This window comes from Somniosus microcephalus, chromosome 1 (assembly GCF_052327205.1).
Source record: "Somniosus microcephalus isolate GS21.2 chromosome 1, FLI_Smic_1.0, whole genome shotgun sequence".
NCBI lineage: Eukaryota > Metazoa > Chordata > Chondrichthyes > Squaliformes > Somniosidae > Somniosus > Somniosus microcephalus.
The window spans coordinates 181892135-181913950 of NC_140987.1; the positions used below are offsets into that span (position 1 = coordinate 181892135).

The 21816-nt window shown below is 47.0% G+C and overlaps 1 long non-coding RNA gene and 1 pseudogene across 2 annotated transcripts in view; both read right to left on the reverse strand.

The window, feature by feature from the left end:
- The window catches only part of LOC147124495 (uncharacterized), a 103028-nt gene that overhangs the window by 39340 nt on the left and 41872 nt on the right, over nt 1–21816 (reverse strand). The gene's annotated exons all lie outside the window — the stretch shown is intronic.
- LOC147124496 (uncharacterized) lies at nt 1746–2729 on the reverse strand (annotated as a pseudogene).

Genomic DNA, 21816 nt, shown 5'->3' on the forward strand with positions numbered 1-21816 from the left:
CCGAATGCCACTGGGTTTGCTTCTCATGCATAAATGCAGAAGGTCTGTCCACATTCGAGTTTCTGGAAAGTTCCTTCTCACAGTCATCAGAATACAAGCTTGTCAGTCCAAACTGAAACTTACAGGCTTTGGCCATGAGGCTGACCGCAGCCATCTTGTTGAGCCCTGGATTCCAAACTCAGTCCAACCAGGGTTTCTTTAATAAACCAAAAGTAAATCTTCGGTGGAGGGGGGCGGGGGGGAGACATGAAATTTGCGAATCCTTTCAGTACCCTAGGATGTAGATTATCAGACCCTGGGGATTTATCGGCCTTCAATCCCGTCAATTTCCCTAACACCATTTCCCTACAAATACTGATTTCATTCAGTTCCTCCCTCTCATTAGAACCTATGTTGCCCAACATCTCTGGGAGTTTATTTGTGTTCTCCATTGTAAAGACAGAACCAAAGTATGTATTTAATTTGTCTGCCATGTCTTTATTCCCCATTATAAATTCCCCTGATTCTGACTGCAAGGGACCTATGCTTGACTTCACCAATCTTTTTCTCTTCACATATCTATAGAAGCTTTTACAGTCAGTTTTATGTTCCCTGCAAGCTTATTCTCATACTCTATTTTCCCCCCTCTTAATTAATCCCTTTGTCCTCCTTTGCTGAATCCTAAACTGCTCCCAATCCTCAGGTTTGCTGCTTTTTCTGGCCAATTTATATGTCCTCTCCTTGGATCTTATGCTACCCCTAATTTCCCTTGTTAGCCACGGTTAAGTCACCTTTTTTGTTTTATTTTTATGCCAAACAGGGATGAACAAATTCTGTAGTTCATCCATGCGATCTTTAAATGTTTTCCATTGCCTATTCACCATCAACCCCTTAAGCAACATTCCCCAATCCATCCTAGCCAACTCATGCCTCATACCATCATAGTTTCCTTTAATTAAATTCAGTACCCAAGTCTCTGAATCAACTACTTCACTCTCCATCTTAATGAAGAATTCTATCATATTATGATCGCTCCTCCCCAAGTGGCCTCGCACAAAAAGATTGCTACTTAATCCTTTCTCATTACATAATACCCAGTCTAAAATGGCCTGATCTCTAGTTGGTTCCTTGACATATTGGTCCAGGAAACCATTCTGTATACACTCTAGGAATTCCTCTTCCACAGTATTGTTACTAATTTGGTTAGACCAATCTATATGTAGATTAAAGTCACCCATGATAACTGCTGTGCCCTTATTGCACGCATCTCTAATTTCCCATTTAATGCCATCGCCAACCTCAGCATTGCAGTTTGGGGGTCTGTATACAACTCCCACTAATGTTTTCTGCCCCATGGTATTTCTCAGCTCTACCCATACAGATTCCACATCATCAGAGCTAATATCCTTCATTACTGTTGCGTTAATCTCCTTTTTAACCAGCAATGCTACCCCACTGCCTTTTCCTTTTTGCCTGTCCTTCCTGAATATTGAATACCCCTAGATGTTGAATTCCCAGCCTTGGTCACCCTGGAGCCATGTCTCCGTAATCCCAATTATATTATATCCATTTACATCTATTTGCGCAGCTAATTCATCCACCTTATTACGAATGCTCCTCGCATTAAGACACAAAGCCTTCAGGCTTGTTTTTTTTAACACACTTAGACCTTTTAGAATTATTATTTACTGTGGCCATGTTTGATTTATACCCTTGATTTCTCTGACTGCCTCTTTTGCTTTACTCCTTCCTGTCTTTTGCTTCTATCATTGCTTCCCTTTCCTCTGTCTCCCTGCACAGGTTCCCAACCCCCTGCCATTTTAGTTTATACCCTCCCCAACAGCACTAGCAAACACTCTCCCTAAGACATCCGTCCCGGTCCTGCCCAGGTGCAAACCGTCCAGTTTGTACTGGTCGCACCTCCCCCAGAACCGATTCCAATGTCCCAGGAATTTGAATCCCTCCCCCTTGCGCCATTCTTCTAGCCACATATTCATCTGAAGTATCCTTCTATTTCTACTTTAACTAGCACGTGGCACTGGTAGCAATCCTGAGATTACTACCTTTGAGGTCCTATTTTGTAATTTACCTCCTAACTCCCTCTATTCAGCTTTTTGGACCTCATCCCATTTTTTACCTATATCGTTGGTACCTATATGCACCACGACAACTGGCTGTTCACCCTCCCCCTCCAGAATGCCCTGCAGCTGCTCCAAGACATCCTTGAACCTTGCACCAGGGAGGCAACATACCATCCTGGAGTCTTGTTTGCGGCCGCAGAAACGCCTATCTATTCCCCTTACAATAGATTCCCCTAGCACTATAGCTCTCCCACTCTTTTTCCTCCCATCCAGTGCAGCAGCACCACCCATGGTGCCAGGAAGTTGGCTGTTGCTGTCTTCCCCCGAAAAGCCATCCTCCCCAGTAATATCCATAGCGGTATATCTGCTTGAGAGGGTGATGGCCACAGGGGACTCCTGCACTACCTGCCTGCACCTGCTACTCTGCCTGGCGGTCACCCATCCCCTTCCTGCCTGTGCAGCCTTTACCTGCGGTGTGACCAACTGATTAAATATGGTATCCACAACATCCTCAGCATCGCGAATGCTCCAGTATGTATCCATTCGCAGCTCCAGTGCCGCAATGCGGTCTGCCAGTAGCTGCAGCTGGATACACTTCCTGCACACATGGTCATCAGGGACACAGGAAGTGTCCCTGATTTCCCACATAGTGCAGGAGGAGCATGCCATGGGGCCAAGCTTTGCTGCCATGACTTACCCTTTAATTAATTTAAATTAAATCAATACCACCAATTATACTACAATTAAATGATATACTCAAGGGCCCTTGTTTCCTAGCACTCCCCGCTACACAACATAGACCTTAGAAACTACAACCACAAAATTAAGACCTTCTAAACTTTATAAACTATGGCCTAGAAATTGGGTTGGTAGCGCCGGCGCTGAGCGCCTAAAGAGACCTAGAATTGGGGCGAAGCGCTATGTTGGGGCGGACGCTATGAAGATAGCGCCAACTCAGATATTGACTATACATTTAGCGCCTGCGCTAAGTGTTTGCACGCGCCCGTGAGCGCAAGCAGCTCATGATGTCATTTCAGTGTGCAACGCCTTTTAGGAGCACCTGAACACATATTGGGTGGCGCCCGGAGCCTTAGCGCCCAGCGCTATTAGTGACAGTTCGAGGGAGGGCTAACAGGCCCTTCTCCGAGTAGGGGGGCGCTATTTAAAGGGGACAGCTCTACTGCAGAATCTTCTGCCACTTGGCCTGCTCATTGCGCTCGCTTCTAGAGAGAGTTGGCGAGCTAATGTGGAGCGGAGTTCTGGGATTTGAGCTTTACAGTACTTGGTACCTTCAACCCTGTCCGAAGCACTTGCACCACTACACCTAAAAGCCTTTTGACCAACTGGCATCGGAATGGGAGCTTGTTTGGAGGGCGACGGACCTCATCTGCACTCTGTGCAGCAGTCATGACGACCTGCCTTGCCCTGCGGGGAGACGGTGGCCGAACTTGCCTATCCCCCCTGCGTTGCTCCATGCCGCTTGGTCCGGCAACTGGTTCATCCTCAGAGCCACCACCCCTCCCCTCCAGGGGACTACTATCCCCAGTCTGCAGATGTCTCCGCTCCCCGGATTCTGCAACGGCTGGTCCGGATTCCTCCTGGTCCTCACCTCCGGTGGCACTGGCACTGGCAGCTTCAGCGCGTTGAGCCCGAGTTGGTGCTGCTTCATCTGAAAGTGGGAGGTGGAAGAGTGGCTTTAGCAAAAGGACAGGTTTGCTGAAAGGCATGCCAGATTGCGGCAAGGCTCTGACATGGCTGCACACTGAGGATGCATGCTGGCGGGGGGACCAAGTGGAAGGCAACAGGTGGAAAAGGTGAGAGTCTTACCCTCGCTGTCGGTAATGGGGTCGGCAGATGCAGTGGTCACTGGACCAGACAGACGTCCTCCAAGTATCTGGTGCACTCTCTCCTCCAGATCCGCGAGAGTGACCACTTGTGCAGGTCCGCCACCGGTTCGACGCTGCTCCTTTCTAATCTGTGCCATCTTGGACTGCAGGGGAAAGAGGGGGAGGTTCTGTTACATGATGCCTTGAGACCTCATCGCATGCCCCCCATGGTGCAAGAGCCCTTACATGAGGCCTTGAGACATCATCGCATGCCCCCCATGGTGCAAGAGCCCTTATATGAGGCCTTAAGACATCTGTCCATGTGTGTGCCCAGAAAGGGCCATGGGTGCATACTGACAGATGGCCATTGGCGCATCATTGCAGCAGGGTGCCGAAGTCAGCTGCAGATGGAGGGAAGCACAAGTTTGGTAAACCATCACTCACCCTAACGATCCGTGTGAGGTCGTTGAATTTCTTCCTGCGCTGAACAGGGGTCCTGGTCGCCATGCTGCTGGAGTTGACCTTCACAGCAACCTCCCTCCAAGATCGTCGATATGCCTTCTGATTTGGCCTCTTGCCATTATCCGGATACAGGACCTCTCGACAGTGTTCAACTGCAGCCACCAAGTGGTCCAGAGCCTCAGTGCTGAAGCGCTCTGCTTTCTGCCTAACCTTCTCCATAATGCACAAGTTTCTAACGCCAGACAAGGGCGAGCGCCGAATCTGAGGCCTTCAGGGCGTTGGGTGTTTTAGCTCAGTCTGACTGACCCGCCCCTTTAAAAGCTGGCCGGCGCCTGTAGGTCTCGTGCTTTCCCGTAATTGAGTTCACCTGCGCTGCGCCCGTCCGCGTCGATATTGAGTAGCGCCTGACCTTTTGTGCCTTAAGAGCACCGTGCAATGGCTGAGTTAGCGCCTCAATCCCCTTTGGGGGCGATGCAACCCAATATCGCGCCAGTCGGCGATAAGTTTCATCTGGCTATAAACTTTGCGCATCGCCAGTTCTAACGCCTCAAGCGGGGCTATACCCAATTTCTAGGCCTATGAACCTTAACTGTCAAACTATAGAGTAGTATAAATACTCACCTGGCTGTACTCACCCAATCAGCTGCTTCCTCCTGCCCGCGTCAAGTTTTGAATCGTGACGTGGCTCTGGAACGCCGCCGCAGGTCTGTGAGATTGGTTAGCCTGTGAAAAAAAGCCCGCGAAAGTGAGTTTAAATACTCACTGAAACTCCGCTCTCACCACTCCCGACACTGGCCTGTGAAAAAAAGCCCGGGAAAGTGAGTTTAAATACTCACTGAAACTCTGCTCTCACCGCTCCCGACACTGGCCTGTGAAAAAAAGCCCGCAAAAGTGAGTTTAAATACTCACTGAAACTCCGCTCTCACCACTCCCGACACTGGCCTGTGAAAAAAAGCCCGGGAAAGTGAGTTTAAATACTCACTGAAACTCTGCTCTCACCGCTCCCGACACTGGCCTGTGAAAAAAAGCCCGCAAAAGTGAGTTTAAATACTCACTGAAACTCCGCTCTCACCGCTTTCTACACTGGCCTGTGAAAAAAAGCCGGCGAAAGTGAGTTTAAATACTCACTGAAACTTCACTCTCACCGATCCCGACACTGGCCTGTGAACAAAAGCCTGCAAAAGTGAGTTTAAATACTCACTGAAACTTCGCTCTCACTGCTCCCGACAATGGCCAGATCTCCGGATTACTAGTCCAGTAACATAACCACAATGCTACTGTACCCCCGTATTATCATTATTGAATCCCCCACTTTCAACATCCTACGGATCATGATTGATATGAACCTCAACTGGTCCAGCCACATAAATACTGTGGCTACAAGAGCAGTTCAGAGGCTGGGAATTCTACGAAAAGTGACTCACCTCCTGACTCCCCAAAGCCTCTCCACCATCTACAAGGCACAAGTCAGGAGTGCGATGGAATACTCTCCACTTGTGTGCATGCGTGCAGCTGCAACAACACTCAAGAAGCTCGACACTATCCAAGACAATACAGTCTGTTTGATCAGTACCCCATCCACCAGCTTAAACATCTGCTCCCTCCATCACCGGTGCACCGTGGCTGCAGTGTGTACCATCTACAAGATGCACTGCAGCAACTCGTCAAGGCTTCTTTGACAGCAACTCCCAAACCCACGACCTCTATCAGCTGGAAGGACAAGGGCAGCAGGCACATGGGAACTCAAAGTTCCCCTCCAAGTCACATACCATCTCGACTAGAAAATATATTGCTGTTACTTTATTGTTGCTGGATTAAAATCCTGGAACTCCCTACCTAAGAGCAGTGTGGAAGTAACTTCACCACACGGACTGCAGCAGCTCAAGAAGAAGGCCCACCACCACCTTCTCAAAGGCAACTAGTGATGGGCAATGAAATGTCAGCGCGCTCATATTGTGAGAGTGAATACAAGAAAGAAAAATGGTTGTGCACAATGCTTGATATGATACCTCCCAGCGGGTGCAGCAGCTCCCAACTTAGATTTTTGTCACTTCACTGATTCATGCCCAAAACAGGTGGAAGTGACATTAAATCAGAAGAGCATGCCAGGAGCAACACAGGACTACAGGCACGCTAAACAGCAGAAGCAGCATGCTATAGACAGGGCTAAGCGATCCCACAGTCAACGGATCAGATCAAAACTCTGCAATCCTGCCACATCCATTCGTGAATGTGGTGGACCATTAAACAACTAAGAGGAGGAGGAGCCTCCATGAATATCCCCATCCTCAATGATGATGGAGCCCAACACGTGAGTGCAAAAGACAAGGCTGAAGCATTTGCAACCATCTTCAGCCAGAAGTGCCGAGTGGATGATCCATATCGACCTCCTCCTGAGGTCACTACCATCACAGAAGCCAGTCTTCAGCCAATTTGATTCACTCCATGTGATATCAAGAAACGATTGAGCGAACTGAATACAGCAAAGGCCCTGACAATATACTGGCTGTCATGCTGAAGACTTGTGCTCTAGAACTAGTCACACCTCTAGCCAAGCTGTTCCAGTACAGCTACAACACTGGCATCTGCCCAACAATGCGGAAAACTGCTCAGGTATGTCCTGTCCACAAAAAGCAGGACAAATTCAATCCGGCCAATTACCGCCCCATCAGTCTACTCTCAATCATCAGCAAAGTGATGGAAGGTATCGTCGACAGTGCTATCAAACAGCACATGCTCACCAATAGCCTGCTCACCGATGCTCAATTTGGGTTCTGCCAAGACCACTCGGCTCCCGACCTCATTACAGCCTTGGTCTAAACATGGACATAAAAGCTGAATTCCAGAGGTGAGGTGTGAGTGACTGCCCTTGACATCAAGGCAGCATTTGACCGAGTGTGGCATCAAGGAGCCCTAGTAAAATTGAAGCCAATGGGAATCAGGAGGAAAACTCTCCACTGGCTGGAGTCTTACCTAGCACAAAGGAAGATCGTTGAAGTTGTTGGAGGTCAATCATCTCAGCCCCAGGACATCGCTGCAGGAGTTCCACAGGGTAGTGCTCTAGGCCCAACCATCTTCAACTGCTTCATCAATGACCTTCCCACCAATATATAAGGTCAGAAATGGGGATGTTCGCTGGTGATTGCATCATCAATAGGGTGCTTATGCTCTTAATTAGCAGTTTGAACTTTTTGTTCTGCAAGATTAATGGGTAATTAATGTGCAAATCCAGCAAGTTCTTGAAAATAACGGGGAGGCTAAGGGTGAGGTGCCATTTGTGCGAAGCAAACAGTGGAGGAGCACAAATCGACAAAAGTCAGTTCTGGAGATTTGCATATATCTTAATTCCCTGAATTTACTGGCTGATTTGTGATTAATAATGGCGTGCATCGTTAATATAGCGTTCATTTTCCAGCAAGATCTGGCCCAATATGTCAAAATATTTACAGTGTGTTCCAACAAAAAAGTACAAGTTGTAATGAGTAGGCTTGCAGCATTTTTAGCTGAAGAAAATCGAAGGAAACAGCTTGGTCATATCATTTGATCCTTGCTTCCACAATCATTTCTTTACAGTGTTCTAAATGGAAGATATGCCCCTTTTGGCCATGGTATGTGATAAATATGACTGAATCAGATCAGATAAGTCACAAAAGAGTTTTGGTAGAGGCACTTACTGCATGTTATGGCTAATAATGCCAGGTTTTCATTATAAATACTTGCAGTAGGTTTCTGAAAAGTATTTTTCTTGGATTTTTTGAGATCAAGAAAATTAGTTGAAGTTGTGTTGCAATGTTACCTTGCTATTGTGAAGTTATATCTGTGAAAATATAATTTCAATTTTCATTGATATTTCTCCATATGAGTGTTATAAATCATCATTACTTTGGTCCATTGACTTCCTTATCCTTAATCAACTCGCCTGAGAAAACAATGTTATGTGCAGCCAGCAGGTTTGTAATACACTCAATACTATCTTATTTAAAGAAAAACACTTATGTTTATTATGACAGATGGAGCAGCCTGCATTTTATAAGATTTGCACCCCTTATTAAAAAGTGTATCTCCTGTCATATCTATCTAGGGACTTAAATTCATGAAGATTTATCCATCAACATTTGATCAACTTTCAGAAGCCCAAGCTTCTGCACCTAAATTTGTATCAGATGGATACGATACACTGGAGGCTCAGTGCCTGCTGCCATTGTGTTTCTAGGTGGTAGAGATTGCGGGTTTGGGAGGTGCTGCGAGTTGCTGCAGTGCATCTTTTAGATGGTACACACTGCAGCCAAGGTGCGCCGGTGGTGGAAGGGGGGGATGTTTAAGGTGGTGGATGGGGTGCCAATCAAGTGGGCGGCTTTGTCCTGGATGGTGTCGAGCTTCTTGAGTGTTGTTGGAGCTGCACTCATCCAGGCAAGTGGAGAGTATTCCATCACACTCCTGCCTATTGGGGCGGTAATTGGCTGGATTGGATTTGTCCTGTTTTTTGTGGACAGGACATACCTGAGCAGTTTTCCACATGTCAGGTAGATGCCCATGCTGTAGCTATACTGGAACAGCTTGGCTAGAGGTGCGGCTAGTTCTGGAGCACATGTCCTCAGCATGAAAACTGGGATGTTGTCAGGGCCTATATCCTTTACTGTGTCCAGTGCACTCAGCCATTTCTAGATATCACTCGGAGTGAATCAAATTGGCTGAAGACTGGCTTTTGTGACCTCAGGAGGCCGATATGGATCATCTACTCAGCAGTTCTGGCTGAAGATGGTTGCAAACGCTTCAGCCTTGTCTTTTGCACTCACATGCTGGGCTCCGCCATCATTGAGGATGGGGATGTTCATGGAGCCTCCGCCTCCCGTTAGTTGTTTAATGGTCCACCACCATTCACGACTGGATGTGGCAGGACTGCAGAGCTTTGATCTGATCCGTTGATTGTGGGATCATTTAGCTCTGTCTATAGCATGCTGCTTCCATTGTTTAGCATGCATGTAATCCTGTGTTGCAACTTCCCCAGGTTGGCACCTCATTTTTAGTTATGCCTGGTGCTGTTCCTGGCATGCTCTTCTACACTCCTTTAAAACCAGGGTTGGTCACCTGGCTTGATGTTAATGGTAGAGTGAGGGATATGCCGGACCATGAGGTTACAGATTGTGGTCGAAAATAATTCTGCTGCTGCTGTTGGCCCACAGCGCCTCATGGATGCCCAGTTTTGAGCTGCTAGATCTGTTCTGAATCTATCCCATTTAGCACAGTGGTCGTGCCATCCAGCACGATGGAGGGTGTCCTCATTGTGAAGATGGGACTTCATCTCCACAAGGCCTGTGCGACGGTTCCTGCTAACAATACTGTCATGGACAGATGCATCTGTGACTGGTAGATTGGTGAGGATGAGATCAAATAGGTTTTCCCCTCATGTTGGTTTTCTCACCACCTGCTGCAGGCCCAATCTGGCAGCTATATCCTTCAGGACTTGGCCAGTTCGGTCAGTAATGGTGCTACCGAGTCACTCTTGGTGATGGACATTGAAGTCCGCTACCGAGCATACAATCTGTGCCCTTGATACCCTCAGTGCTTCTTCCAAGTGATGTTCAACATGGAGGAGTACTGATTCATCAGCTGAGGGAGGGCAGTAGGTGATAATCAGCAGGAGGTTTCCTTGACCGTGTTTGACCTGAAGCCATGAGACTTCATGAATTCCAGAGTCAATGTTGAGGACTACCAGGGCCACTCCCTCCCGACTGTATACCACCTCTGATGGGACATTGGCAGAAAGGTATGATTCTGTTAGTATGACTAAGACAGCTCTCCCAATACTGGCACAAGTCCCCAGATGTTAGTAAGGAGGACTTTGCAGGGCCAACTGGGCTGGGTGTGCCGTTGTCATGTCCAAAGTCGCTGCTGGGTACTCCGTCCAGTTTTATTCTTCTTTGTAGCGGTTTGTTACAACTGAATGGCTTGCGAGGCCATGTCAGAGGGCAGTTAAGACTCAACCACATTACTGTGGGTCTGGAGTCACATATAGGCCAGACCAGGTAAGGTCGACAGATTTCCTTCCCTAAAGGACATTAGTGAACTAGATGGGTTTTTACGACAATCCGGTAGTTTCATGGTCACCATTACTGATACGAGCTTTTTATTCCAGATTTATTTAATTAACTGAATTTAAATTCCACAGCTGCCATGGTGGGATTTGATCTCACGTCTCTGGATTACTAGTCCAGTAACATAACCACTATGCTACCATTCCCATCATTCACTAAGGTCCCAGATGCCCCGCTGCCCTCATTGCGCTGTTATCAGCTTGCACTTCCAGCAAGTTAAAGCACAAACGTTTTTCGAGCTGAAGGGTGCAGAAAAAAGTCTAACACCATGCGCCGTGAGATGGCCCGGCCCAATGTTGTACTTCATGGTCTAGGGATTTAAGTTTACTCATGATAAGTCAGTTAGTGTTTGTGCTAAAAAAAATGGAATTGTCCATTAATTTGAATTAAGCAAAGTAAATAACATAGCAAGGAAGGTATTTAGTGCTAATTTCAATTAGCAACTTTGAAATAAGAGAAGTAGATTGCATTGTGTGTTACTTTTCCATGTATGATACTGATCATAATGTACACAAGTTATTCAAGCAGCCTCACTGGAGGAAATATATCATTGGCAACCATAAAATATCCCCAATATGTAGAGCTCAAATATTTAGATGGATAAATTTGCCTTCACGGTAGAAGAGACAAAAAACATTCCAGAAATACTGGGGAACAAAGGATCTGGTGAGAATGAGGAACTTAAATAAATTAGCATTAGTAAAGAAGTAGTACTGGAGAAATTGATGGGACTAAAAACCGACAAATCCCCTGGACGTAATGGCCTACATCCTACGGTTTTAAAAGAGGTGGCTTCAGAGATAGTGCATTCATAGGTTTTGATCTTCCAGAATTCCCTAGATTCTAGAACGGTTCCTGTGGATTGGAAGGTAGCAAATGTAACCCCATTATTCAAGAAAGGAGGGGAAGAGAAAACAGAGAACTATAAACCAGTTAGCCTGACATCAGTAGTAGGGAAGATGCTAGAATCGAATATTAGGGATGTCATATCAGGGCACTTAGAAAATCATAATATGCTTGGGCAGAGTCAACACGGATTTATGAAAGGGAAATTGTATTTAACAAATCTGTTAAGAGTTTTTTGAGATTAGTAGGGTGGATAAGGGGGAATCAGTGGATGTAGTGTATCTGGATTTTCAAACAACATTCGATAAGGTGCCACACAAGAGGTTATTATACAAAATTAGGCCTTGTGGGATTGGGGGGTAATATATCAACATGGTTTGAGATTTGGTTAACAGACAGAAAACAGAGAGTAGGAATAAACGAGTCATTTTCAGGTTGGCAGGCTGTAACTAGTGGGGTGCCACAAGGATCAGTGCTTGGGCCTCAGCTATTTACAATCTGTATCAATGACTTAGATGAGGGGACTGAGTGTAATGTATCTAAGTTTGCAGATGATACAAAGTTAGGTGGAATAGTAAGCTGTGAGGAAGATGCAAGAAGGCTGCAAAAGGATTTAGACAGGTTAAGTGATTGGGCAAGAATGTTGCAGATGGAATATAATGTGGAGAAATGTGAAGTTATTCACATTGGTGGGAAAAATAACAGAGCAGAATATTTTTTAAATGGTGAAAGACTGGGAAATACTGATATTTAGAGAGGCCTGGGTGTCCTTGTACATGAATCATGCAGGTACAGCAAGGAATTAGGAAAGCAAATGTTATGTTAGCCTTTATTACAAATGGTTTAGAGTAAAAGAGTAAAGAAGTCATGCTGCAATTATATAGGGCCCTGAGGAGACCACCCCTGGAGTACTGTCTACAGTTTTGGTCTCCTTACCTAAGGAAGGATATATTTGCCTTAGAGGGAGTGCAACGAAGATTCACCAGACTGGTTCCTGGGATGGGGGGATTGTCCTATGAGGAGAGATGGAGTAGACTAGGCCTATATTCACTAGAGGTTAGAAGAATGAGAGGTGATCGTATTAAAACACGTTGGCCGCAAAATTCGGTATGTTAGCGCCTTCCGTTAGCACCTGGCTGGGGCGCTAACGGGGCGCTAAGGGGTTAGCGCCCGGGCGCGGTGAATGCAGCGATGCCTGCGAATTTCAGAGCTGGTTTAGCGCTGGCGCCAGCTCTTAGCGCCTGGGCCTCTAGTGCCTTGCAGGTCATGACGTCATAAAGTTAGCAGCGCCCCATTGTCGCTCCGGATGGAACATTGACTCTCACCCCCTGCTTTATCGCCTCGCGCCGACAACGCCAGCAAGAGGAGGCATTCTGAACTCAGCTACCCGCTTCGGGAACGGTAATTAAAGGGAATGCTTTTCAGCTAGCGCCACCTTTATTATTTGCACTATTCTGGTGCCTGCGCAAAGTTTTAATAATTCATTGGTGCAAGATGTCCAAGCCCTCCACTTTGTGAGAGTGTTTAGGGCTATAATGGCAGTTGCCCAGGTCGCCTTGCAAAACAGAATTGATGACAACGAGCTAGTGCAGCATCATTGGCCCTTCCCTTTAAGCGAGGAAAGCAGCCTCTATGATGAGGGTGCCGGTTACAATGCGCTCGAAATTGTTCAGCGCTCTGTCGCTACCACCCCGCTCTCGGACTTTAACGTCCTAAGAAAAGTGGTTAGTGCTTGATTTAGCGCTCCACTTCCATCTTGGAGCGCTAAAACTGAATTTCGTGGGAGGCGAGAATGATTAGTGCCCGGCACTAATTTTTCAACTTTTAAAGTTTTAGCGCCCCAAACAGGACTATCCCCCATAACATTCTTAAGGGGTCTGACAGGGTAGATGCTGGGAGGATGCTTCCCTTGGCTAGGGAGTCTAGAACTAGGGGTCACAGTCTCAGAATAAGGGGATGGTCATTTAGGACTGAGTTGAGGTGAAAATTCTTCACTCAGAGGGTGGTGAATCTTTGGAATTCTCTATCCCAGAGAGCTGTGGGTGCTCAGTCATTGAGTATATTCAAGACCGAGATCGATAGATTTTTAGATATTAAGGGAAACAAGGAATATGGGGATAGTGTGGGAAGGTGGAATTGAGACAGAAGATCAGCCAAGATCGTCTTGAATGGTGGAGCTGGCTCGAAGGGGTGTATGACCTACTCTCGCTCCTATTTCTTATGTTCTGAGGAGGATGTGGAAGAGCTACTACTGGAGATAAATATCCAGAAGGAAACTGTATTAACAAAAGTTAATGGGGTAAAAGTCGAAAAGTCACCAGGTCCAGGTCGTATGCAACCCAGAATACTGAAGGAGGTTGGCTAAAAAATAACTAACTCTAATTTTCTAAAAATCTTTAGAAACAGGAATTGGGCCAATGGACTACAACAACAACAAATTACATTTATATAGTGCCTTTCACATAGTAAAACTTCCCAAGTTGCTTTGCAGCAGTGTTAGCAAACAAAATTTGAAACCGAGCTGCATAAGGAGATATTAGGACAGGTGAGCAAAAGCTTGGTCAAAGAGTGGTAGAGAAGCGGAGAAGTTTAGGGAGAGAATTCCATAGCATAGGGTCTAGGCAGCTGAACTCACAGCCACCAATGGTGGAGCAATGGAAATCGGGGTGCACAAGAAGCCAGAATTGGAGGAGCGCAGAGATCTCGGAGGGTTGTAGTGCTGGAGGAGGTTACAGAGATAGGGAGGGGCAAGTCCATGGAACGATTAAGAAAACAAGGATGAGAATTTAAAAATCAAGGCATTGGTGGACCGAGAGCCAATGTAGGTCAGCGAGCACAGGGGTGATAGGTGAACGGGACTTCATGTGAGTTAGGATACGGGCAGCAGAGTTTTGGATGAGCTCAAGTTTACGAAGCGTGCAAGGTGGGAGGCCGGTAGGAGAGTAATGGAACAGTTGAGTCTAGAGGTAACAAATGCATAGATGAGGGTTTCAGCAGCGGATGCGCTGAGGCAGGCAAGGTGGGCAATGTTACAGAGGGGGAAATAGGCGGTCTTGGTGATTGAGAGGACATGAGGTTAGAAGCTCAGCTCAGGGTCAAATAGGACGCTAAGGTTGTAAATGGTCTGGTTCATCCTCAGACTGTGGCCAGGTAGAGGAATGGAGTCAATAGCTAGGGAACAGAGTTTATCGCGGGGGCCGAAGACAAAGGCTATAATACTTGCTGACGCGCTAGGAGCGGGGGTGTCCGGTTGCGTGTGGGAAACCCAGAAGTAGCTGCAGTGCATCTGTCAGTGGCTTTTTAACCCAGCCACTACGTTTGCTTCTGACTTTCGGGTTTCCCAACCAATTAGCGCAAGCAGGCGTGATGACGACACCCATAGATCTTCTTCAGCTGAGGTATTTAAAGGAACACTGCAAAGATGACAGTTGAAGGATTGTGGAGGTTGAGAAACATAGTAAGCTGCATAGAATGGAGTTTCAGCATAGAAAGGCTGTGCCTTGCTTTAGTGATGCATCCCTAGGCCTCATGCTGTGAGGTGTCAGGGCCCACTGGGAGATATTATTCCCTGTTGATGGGAGGAAGAAGCCTGCCTCAGAGACCAAGAAATGATGGCTGGAGATCGCTGAGGAGGTCAGCAACAAGAGCGAGGTGCCACCCTCCTGGATACAGTGCAGGAAGCGCTTTAATGACCTAATGATGGCAGGAAAGGTGAGTACACTGGTACATTCAACTACATCCTGGTGTGCGTATCACCCCAACCTCCTCACTCTGCCTTCCCAAGCCTGCTCCTGCACATCACTCCTCACACCAACGTACCTTGCAGGTGCACCCATCCCTGTCTGTCTGTGCACTTCCTCACATCCCCATCTGACCATCCACCACTGACACTCACCCTCATCTTAATGCAATGTCACGCCTCTCCTTTATAGTCACCCTCAACAAATGTTGTCCATCCATCCTTTCCACTCATTCCATGACTCTCACTCAAAGGTCTCTTGTTTCCCTCCTTGGAGGAGAAGAGAGCACAGAACTCCAGGGAGAGGCAGAGAACCAGAGGTGGCCCTCCAGTCATCGCCATGCTGACAGCTGCAGAGGAGGATGCTCTGGAGATAAGCCAAGTGTCGGTGGCCTGGTGATCGGAGATGGAGAAATGAGGACCTCCCAGCTACCTGGTGACAGAATTAAATATCACACAGCTACATGGCATACAACACTCACTCATGTTGACTTGATGTCAGCAGCAAGTGAAATATGATCATGTGCATAATGTTAAATTAAAATATTCTTAACATGACAGTTCTAATTCATGTCTTTAATCTCCCACAGGCCCATCAAGTGTCCCACAGAAGGTGGAGCCAGTGGGGGTCGCTAACTCTGAGGGTGCACCATCACAGGAATCATTCACATCATGCACCAGCTCAGATACACACACGTCGGTGGGAGCAGCAAGACAGATAGATGTGTTGTCACTTGGTGTCTCACACATCATATGTGAGCAAGAGCAGATGGTGGAGACAGGGACAGCAGTAGAGAGTCCTTGTCGGAGGGCGCAGGACTCTCCAAGCTTGGCTCAGCTGGACGCAGATGCGGAACCTCGGAGCTGCCTACAAAGAGGATGATTCTGGAGCAGCAGCAAAAAAATGTGTCGGGCTCTGGCAGGATTTCCGGCTGCACTGTGCATGCTTGCAGAGAGAATGGAGGAGTCCATCTCAAGTATGAGTGGCATGATGTCGCAGGCCTTTACTATGATGTGTTCATCCATGAAAAGAGTGGCCACCTGCATGGAGCATCAAATGTGGCAGTCAAACAACTGCATGCTTGCCCTCACCAATGGCATGCACACTTTGAATGCCATCTTAACTAGGATAGATCAAAACCTAGCACTGACTGTTCAGCACCCCACTGATGTGCAGCGAAGTGCTCCCCAGCTCATTGCTAGTAGGGAAGTGCGGGTGGGCCATGAGAGGGATGAAGGCGAAAGGCGACATACAAGTGGAGACTTGAATCAAAGTGCTTCCACTTCTCACCTGTTGCACCCCCCTCAGTCAGCTCCACATGCTGCCTTGTGTCCCAGTGGCCGAGTCTGCCCCTGCACAGGTGCAGGAGGAGCAGTCTTTGGCGGGGCCCTCACAGGCTCCAAAACCCAGAGGACGTCGGCCAAGAGCATCTCAGCAGTCAGAGCAGGGATGTGAGTAGCCTACTTCTACCTCTGCTGAAGCCACAGGGATTGCATCATGCAGGAGTTGTTGGAAAAGGAAGATGAAAGATTAGCAGTTGCACAAGGTTATGCCCATGGGTGTGTTAAACATATTACAATGATAAGTTAATGTATAAGTTTTGAGCCACATATAAAATTATTTCTTTGCACCATTTTCCAATTTTGCCCATTTTTGCCTGCAGCCTGGCAACTGGCCATCTCAGTTCTGATGAATGGTAAGACAACACTTAAATCTGAGCAATGGGTGTCTGTGGAAGGAATGCTTTGTTGATTGCAGGACTGCTTTGTGCTGGGGGAGGGGGTGGGTGGGGGGGAGGTGGGGGGTGCAAGAGGGCTCAGCATGTGGCTGTCAGATGGGTACAGTGGTGCAACCTAACTAAATCTGGCCATGATAAGTCCATCACGGGCATCCTGGGTAGCAATGTGTGCTGCTGCTGGTAACATGGCCACGTGACGTTTCTCCTCCTCCTCATCTTCCTCCTCTGAAAAGGCAATGTGCTCTGCGCCTTGCTCCTCCTGCAGCTTCAATCCTCACTGCTGTGCTGTGCTATGCAGAGCGCAGCAACCCACTATCTTTCTGGAGACCCAGGCTGGTGCGTATTGAAGGGTGCCTCCAAATCTGATGAGGCACCTGAAGAGCATCTTCAACATCCCGATCGCTTGCTCAATGACACATTGCATTGTCATATGGGCCTCATTGCTTGGGCTCCTCATCAGGGGCTGATGAGGAGCCCAAGCTGATACCTGGGATGGCAGGAATGACGTATGAGGAGAGATTGTGTCGATTGGGCTTATACTCACTGGAGTTTAGAAGATTGAGAGGGGATCTCATCGAAACCTATAAAATTCTGTCAGGCCTGGACAGACTAGATGCAGGAAGGATGTTTCTGATGGCCGGGGAGTCCAGAACCAGGGGTCATAGTCTAAGGATAAGGGGGTAAGCCATTTAGGACTGAAATGAGGAGGAATTTCTTCACCCAGAGAGTGGTGAACCTGTGGAATTCTCTGCCACAGAGGGCGGTGGAGGCCAGTTCATTAAGTATATTCAAGAAAGAGTTGGATATATTTCTTAAGGCTAAAGGGATCAAGGGATATGGGGAGAAGGCAGGGACCGGGTACTGAATTTGGATGATCAGCCATGATCTCATTGAATGGCGGAGCAGACTCGAAGGGCCGAATGGCCTACTCCTGCTCCTATCTTCTATGTATCTATGTATGGCTATCATCAGTCACATCTTAAGTGGATAGCCCTTGTCTCCAAGCATTCAGCCGATAAGTCTGTTCAGAGGTGTGAAGAGATCAGGGAGGGTGGACTGGCGCAAGATGCATTGTAAGATCATCATGGGTTAGTTGGTTTTTAGAACACTTAGAATCATAGGATCATAGAATGGTTACAGCACAGAAGAAGGCCATTCGGCCCATCGAGCCCGTGCCAACTCTCAGCTAGTCCCACTCCCCTGCCCTTTCCCCGTAGCCCTGCAAATTTCTTTCCTTCCAATACTTATCCAACTCCCTTTCGAAAGCCGTGATTGAATCTGCCTCCACCACCCTTTCAGGCAGTGCATTCCAGATCTTAACCACTCACTGCATAAAAAAGTTTTTTCTTATGTCGCCTTTGGTTCTTTTGCCAATCACCTTAAATTTGTGTCCTCTGGTTCTCGACCCTTCTGCCAATGGGAACAATTTCCCTCTATCTACTCTGTCCAGACACCTCATGATTTTGAACACCTCTATCAAATTTCCTCTCAATCTTCTCTACTCCAAGAAGAACAACCCCAGCTTCTCCAGTCTATCAACGTAACTGAAGTCCCTCATTCCTGGAATCATTCTCGTAAATCTTTTCTGCACCTTCTCTAAGGTCTTCACTTCCTTCCTAAAGTGCGGTGCCCAGAATTGGACACAATACTCCAGTTGGGGCTGAACCAGTGTTTATACAGGTTCATCATAATTTCCACACTTTAGTACTCTAAGCCTCTATTTATGAAGCCCAGGATCCCGTAAGCCTTTTTAACTGCTTTCTCAGCCTGACCTGCCACATTCAACAACTTGTGCACACATACCCCCAGGTCTCTCTGTTCGTGCACCCACTTCAGGATTGTACCATTTAGTTTATATGTCCTCTCCTTATTCTTTCTACCAAAATGTATCACTTCACACTTTCCTGCATTAAATTTCATCTGCCACGTGTCCGCCCATTTCACCAGCCTGTCTATGTCTTCCTGAAGTCTATCACTCTCCTCCTCACTGTTCACTATACTTCCAAGTTTTGTGTCATTTGCAAATTTTGAAATTGTGCCCTGTACACCCACGTCCAAGTCATTAATATATATCAAGAAAAGCAGTGGTCCTAGAACCGACCCCTGGGAACACCACTGTATACGTTCCTCCAGTCTGAAAAACAACCGTTCACCACTACTCTCTGTTTCCTGTCACTTAGCCAATTTTGTATCCATGCTGCCACTGTCCCTTTTATTCCATGGGCTTCAACTTTGCTGGCGAGCCTGTTATGTAGCACTTTGTCGAACGCCTTTTGGAAATCCATGTACATTACGTTAACCGCATTACCCTCATCAACCCTCTGTTACCTCATCAAAAAACTCGATCAAGTTGGTTAAACACGATTTGCCTTTAACAAATCCATGCTGGCTTTCCTTAATTAATCCACACCTATTCAGGTGACTGTTAATTATGTCCCTGATTACTGTTTCTAAAAGCTTCCCCACTATCGAGGTTAAACTGACTGACCTGTAGCTGCTGGGTTTATCTTTACACCCTGTTTTGAACAATGGTGTAACATTTGCAATTCTCCAGTCCTCTGGCACCACCTCTGTATCTATGGAGGATTGGAATATTATGGCCAATACCTCCGCGATTTCCACCTTAAATTCCTTCAGCATCCCATCCGCCCCTGGTAATTTATCCAGTTTAAGTACAGCCAGCCTTTCTAATACCGCTTCTTTATTAATTTTTATCCTATCAAGTGTCTCTACTATCTCCTCCTTCATTATGTCTATGGCAGCATCCTCTTCCTTGGCGAAGGCAGATGCAAAGTACTCATTTAGTACCTCAGCCATAGCCTCTGCCTCCATGCATAGGTCTCCTTTTTGGTCTCTAATCGGCCCCACCCCTCCTCTTACTGCCCTTTTACTATTTATATGCTTATCGAAGACTTTTTGATTACCTTTTATGTTGGCTGCCATTCTATTCTCATACCCTCTCTTTGCCACTCTTGTTTTCTTTTTCACTTCTCCTCTGAACTTTCTATATATAGCCTGATTCTCAGATGTATTTGCAACCTGACATCTGTCATACGCACTCTTTTTCTGCTTCATCATATTGACTATCTGTTTTGTCATCCAGGGAGCCCTGACTTTATTTGCCCTACCTTTCCCCCTTGTGGGAATATACCTCGAATGTACCTGAACTATTTCCTCTTTAAAGGCAGCCCATTGTTCCACTACAGTTTTGCCTGCCAATCTTTGATTCCAGTTTATCCGGGCCAGATCCGTTCTCATCCCACTGAAATTGGCCTTCCCCAGTTAAACATTCTTACTCTAGATTGCTCCCTGTCCTTTTCCATAGCTAATCTAAACCTTATGTTACTATGATCACTGTTCCCTAAATGTTCACCTACTAACGCTTGCTCCACTTGACCTACCTCATTCCACCGAACAAGATCCTGCAATGCCTCCTCCCTCACTGGGCCGGAAATATACTGATCAAGAACGTTCTCCTGAACACACTTCAGAAATTCTTCCCCTTCTCTGCCCTTTACACTATTACGATCTCAGTCTGTATTAGGATAGTTGAAGTCCCCCATTATTACGACTCTATAGTTCTTGCATCTCTCTGTAATTTCTCTGCAAATTTGCTCCTCCATATCTTTCCCACTATTTGGTGGTCCATGGAATACACCTAGTAGTGTAATGGCACCTCTATTATTTCTTAACTCTAGCCATATAGATTCTGTCCTTGACCCCTCCAGGACATCCTCTCTCTCCAGCACTGTAACATTCTCCTTAACCAAAACTGCCACACCACCTCCTTTTTCTCCTTCCCTATCTTTCCTGAACACTTATAATTTAATTCCCAATTCTGCCCTTTTTTGAGCCAGGTTTCAATTATTGCCACAACATCATATTCCCATGTGGCTATTTGTGCCTGCAGCTCATTTACCTTGTTTACTACGCTTCGTGCATTCACAAACATACCCATCTGTAAACCCATCTTAGACCATCCTGTATTCTCTCTTAGTTGGACCCACCGAATACCTTACTATTTCTTACATTAGTGCTCTCTGCCTCTCCCAATCCTTTGAGCACTTTATTTCCCCTTTCTAATGTTACATCCTTCTGCCCATTCCCCTGCCAATTTAGTTTAAACCCTCCCCAACAGCACTAGCAAACCTCCCCATGAGGATATTGGTTCTGACCCTTTTGAGGTGCAACCCATCTGGCCTGTACAGGTCCCGCCTCCCCCAGAACCGGTCCCAATACCCCAGGAATCTGAAGCCCTCCCTCCTGCACCATCTCTCCAGCCGTGCATTCATCAGTTCTATCCTCCTATTTCTGTGTTCACTAGCATGTGGCACCGGGAGTAATCCGGAGATTACTACCTTTGAGGTCTTGCTTTTTAATCTCTTTCCTAGCCCCCTAAAATCTGCCTGCAGGACCTCATCCCTCTTTCTACCTATGTCATTGGTACCAATATGGACCATGACCTCTGGCTATTCACCCACCCCCCTCAGAATGTTCTGCAGTTACATCCTTGACCCTGGCACCAGGGAGACAACATACCATCCTTGAGTCATGTCTGTGGCCGCAGAAACACCTGTCTGCACCCCTAACTATCGAATCCCCTACCACTATTGCTCTCCCACTCTTCTTCCTCCCCCCCTGTACAGTTGAGCCACCTGTGGTGCCATGAACTTGGCTCTGGCTGTACTTCCCAGAGGAACCATTGCCCTCACCAGTACTCAGAACCGAATATTGATTGGAGAGCGAGATGCACGGAGGGGTCTCCTACACTACCTGCCTGGTCCTCCTCTTCTGTCTGGCAGTCACCCATTCCCTGACTGCCTGCGCACTCCTTATCTGTGCGGTGACCACCTCCTGAAATGTGCTATCCATGAAGCTCTCAGCCTTGCGGATGCACCGTAATGACACCAGTTGCTGCTCAAGCTCCGAAACCCTGAGCTCGACCTCCTCCAGCTGACGACACCTCCTGCACACGTGGTTGTCCGGGACACGGGAAGTGTCCTGGATTTCCCACATGGCACAAGATGTGCATTCCACGGGATTGAGCTG